Here is a 4,731-nt window from a genome sequence, read left to right on the forward strand (position 1 = left end):
ATCTGTTGGGCTGAAGTTCAAGTTTGAATCCTTTGTGTTACTCTCAAAAGCTCTCTCTGCAATTTTCCTCATTGTAGGTTTGATTAATAGAAAAGATAAATGCCTAAACAAATGCATGCATGCAGGCGTGCTTGTGAGCACAGATTTTTCCAGAGCTCTTGTCATGAATATGCAGATGCGGCACGGACATCCATTCAAAAACGTTGACATATGCAGCAGTAATCAGTGTCTTTTTGTTTTGTTTTGTTTTTAAATCAAGTGTCCCTTATGCTTGGTTTATTCTGCGCTCTCATGTAAGCACAGATTGTCCAAACACCAGCATGGAATGCAGGGAGCTCAATGCCAGAAGGGCACAAACAAGAAAACAAGCACATATCAGCATCTCAAAAAACCAACCTCTGAATTTTCAACATTCTTGACATTTTCCTGCTAAAATTGGGCTTTCAAAATGTCATCTTGTGGCAAAGAATTCAGATGCACAAAAATATGAATGAGGTCTGCTTTAAGGACAACGGCACACGACTCCTCCTCGGCTTCACCTCATCGCTCAAAGGCAGAGGCTGTAATCTTAGAAGAGCTATGAATCTGGACAAGGAGAGGGGGACAACGTGCACAAAAGTGTCTTGAATTTATCCTAAAGTCTTCCTTGTCCTGCCTTTTTCGCTGCCCCAATGTGATCTGCTTCTTCTCACGCTGCGAACAGGGCGTCAGTTAACATTCCAAGTCTTGGCCTGTCGGGGCACTATAAATCACTTATGCCTCACCTCTTCTTCGTGGTCACACTCCTTTCTTTCGGCTGTAGGCATAATGACAGGAGAGAGAAAATGAGTAAAGTACTGGTATGGCCCTCTACCCTCCTTTGGTTGCTCAATCACCAGCTTATCCTGCTGCAGCTGCTGTTCCTCAATGTCATCCTTATTTTATGGGAAATCTTGACCTAGTGCATGAGCCTTGTGGGATGAAGATGAAAATAACAGTTCATAAAGCATTAGAGGGGGTTGTTTTGTTCCATAAATATATTTTGATAACAAATATTAAGAAGTTTAATCTAAACTAAATACAGTAACTTGGTGTCTTTTCACAGGCCGCCGTTTGATTTTAATTAATTGCACCCTGAGGAGTACTTTCAAAAATAAAGAGAGATCCTGCAGCCCTGACCACCAAATGTTCCCAAATAGAATTCCAATCACCACTTAATCCCCACAGGCCTCTCTCCGGGGAATCTGTCGGCTAGTGTACTCTTGAATTTGACGGGTGCAGCCGGAAACCCTAATGTTCAAGCCACAGTCTTAAAATTCCCGAAACCATGGAGCTGTTTGCCTCAGGGATGAGTCTATTAGTGCAGCTTTTACAGTCATGGTGCTCATTTGTTTCACTTCATATACATCTGATTACTGCCCAAAAAAAATAAAAAATAAAAAAATAAAACAAAACTGCACAACAAAAACATTGTTATAATGTCACATTGATATTCAATTTTTTTCAATTTATGCATATTTGACTGAGTTCTTGAGTGTGTGGCTAGACGATACTACATTTTCTTTATATTTTCTTAATATGTAGATGTATTATACTGCTTTCTTACATCAGTTCCATCATTATTTGACATAACTGAAGAGTGACTTGAACATGCATGCTCAATATGTATTACAGCACCATGCAATGAGACAGCAAACACATGCATCCTATTACTGGAGTATAATCTTCCCTGACCAAGGCAGACATTTAGTTTAGGCATACAACAATTCCCTCTGTGGCAGAACTGAAATAGAGCGCTTCAGAATAAGTCCTACAGCCCGGAAATGTGTTAGCATTTTAGCTCTCCAGGTTCCCTCGTCTCAAAGTCAATGGGTTTTTTGAATGCCTTTTTGGTTAGATGCCTATAATTAGGCCTGTGAATGACAAAAACTTAAAGATGTTTTTATGTTTTGTTCTATGACATAAAGTATGTTAATATATACCCATTTTGTGAATTTTGAAGCTTCTAGCAATCTTTAAAAAGGTGTTGCTTAAAAAGTGACTAAATGAGACAAAAAACATTTCATCACACTGTTATGGTTGCAATGGTATAATGCAGCCACAGTGTAGTTTGTCTATAGTCAAATGTTAGCTTTTTACTTTTAGCAATTGCAAGAAGATTTTTAAAAATCATAAAAGTGGTGTTCATTTGTGAAGATTATCTTGCTGAATAAAACTTGCAAGTATCATGTTTGTTTGCTACAGAGCTTTTTTTCTGCAATAATCCCAAATCAAATGGAAAAATCCCATTGGCTTTTTGATGAGGGAACCAGGGCGGTGTTAACTTCTGCATCGGCCTCCAATTAAAATCATCCCTGTAGCACTCAGTAAGCCTCTATAAGTTGTGCTTGCTGCAAGCAAAAATACTACAAATCAATCAAAGAAAAAAAATGTACTTGCTTAAGAGGTATTTTTAAGATCTAAGCCAGAGGCTCTCAAACTGTGGGGCGGGCCCTCCTGGGAACCATCGAGCCACTACACTTGGGGCATTGATAAGTGGGGAAAATATGTTGAACAAAGCTGAATAAAATGATTTATGAAGGGAAAATAACCGAACAAGAAATTAACATGGACCCTTTTTCATTAGTTGGCTCCCAAAAATTTGTTAATAATGGAGTAAAAAAATGTGGGCTGGATGGGAGGACACTTACTTTTTTGGCTCCTGAAAGTGGGCATGAAAGAAAAAGTTTAGCAACCACTGAACTATGCAAATGTTCTCTGCTTCAAATAGGGCACTGCTTTTCTTAGAAATACTCAGATTCACTTCTATGCTCCGGGGAATATGCAGTCATATCACAATGAGGGCTAGATCCAAATTTCAAAGAATAAATAATTTTCGTGGTAAAATGAAAAGACTATTGACTTCTGTGGCAACCTGATTCACAATGCTGTGTCATAGCTTTAAACCTCAGCCATGTGGTTTAGGCAGATACTGACATCTTCTGACTGCTGAATGGACTGCAGCACTGACTCTGGTGAGCTTTGATACAGAAAGTATTTTCATCACTGAAACTATTGCAACATGCTGCAGAGGCACAAAACTTGAAGCTCCAAGGACGTGAACAGACAAGCTTATTGATTTTAAATTACAACACTGCAAGTCTTTTTTTTCTTAACCCACAGTCAAAATTATAAATCTTTCCTCATCAGTCAGTGCATCAAAATAAATTCAGTTTCTAACAGCGAGTCACAAAAACACAAACCAAGAGTGACGGACCATTTAATGATCTTCAGAAGTAAGTTAAACAACCATTTATTTTACAGTTTAAAATGTCCTCATGGAGGAACAGCAAAATACACTCAAAATGAAGATTGATCAAAAGACAGTTTTCATATTAATCACTGTTTTAAGTTTTTTTTCCATTGTATTTTCTTTTCATTTGTTTATCAAAAATTATAAGTGCCTTCAACATAACCATGAGAGTATTCAGCTTGCAGTCATTGAAATATTTACACCACAAAACTGACAAGCATGGTTTTACTTTCAGCATCGGTATTACACACCTCATCTCCTGTCTCTTTCAGACTGCTTTGTTTTGTTGCACAAAACAAAAAAATAAGGACCCTGAAGAAAGACAATTATAAAGGGGAAAAAATACACAAGAGCACAGATTAAGGACATTATTATTTACAGCTTGGCTCAAGGAGACAGTTAAGGGGAGGGATGGAGACAGATGATCAACACATCCAGTAGCGGCATGATGTCAAGTTCAAGTCACATTCTTTGCCTTTATGATTTCAGTTTACCCTTTAAGATTTGAAAATAAAGCATGCTATAGCACATCGCTCATGAAGTCACAGCTTAAGTGACCTCAAGATGCAGTCCTTAAATATGCAAGGATGATTTTCAGACAGCAGGGGGCAGTAAAGGACCACATCAGGGAGAAGGAGAACAGGAATACAAAAAGAAATGCAACTCCTACAATACAATGGTTCCTTCAAAATGAGGATACAACTTCATAATGTAAAAGCACTGTAGTAACAGATTTGGGCTGATGATCAATACTAAAACAAAAAAGGAATCAAGTCTGCCCTCTGAGTGGCAAAATACAAAGTCACATATGAAAATAGGTTCTGATCAATTTTTGTTTTAGATACATTGCGTGTGTTGAGCATTTGAAAAAAGACATTTTGGCACAGAATCAATTTTAAAAATATTTTTTTGTGAATATCACTCCTGGATCCTGTACAGATCCTTCCCCTTCTTGCCCCTGCCCAAAGAAAAAAACATTTGATGATCTGTCTTGTAAAATAATTCACTTGGTCTCTCCACATTGCTTCAGTCTTTAAATATTTATACTATTTACAGTTTCACAATTGTCCACAATACCCTTAGGCTTAAAGAAGATGCAAACAAAAATAAACAAATTAAATATTCTTTATATAGTCCCCTGTTGAGGCATTGAGTGTAAACTGTACAACTCTAAACGTCCCCTCACGAGTTCCTGGGGTAGGGAACACTTCGGGATGGAGAGTTGAATCCGGAAATGATGTAGAAGTTGGCTGATGGTGAAGGAGCAAAAGCAGTATGACTGATCAGGCTGAAATGATTCGAGATCATTTTTCAGGCAATGATTTTCTTTTATCTTGCAAAAGCATGGCTGATCACGAGAGTAATTCCATAACATGTATCATTTTACACTCAAAACTGTACAGAGTTCACAATTTTTTTTTCTTAACATAGTGCAATGACTTCTCATATCGTTTGTCTTT

Source organism: Plectropomus leopardus, chromosome 8, assembly GCF_008729295.1.
Source record: "Plectropomus leopardus isolate mb chromosome 8, YSFRI_Pleo_2.0, whole genome shotgun sequence".
Lineage (NCBI taxonomy): Eukaryota > Metazoa > Chordata > Actinopteri > Perciformes > Serranidae > Plectropomus > Plectropomus leopardus.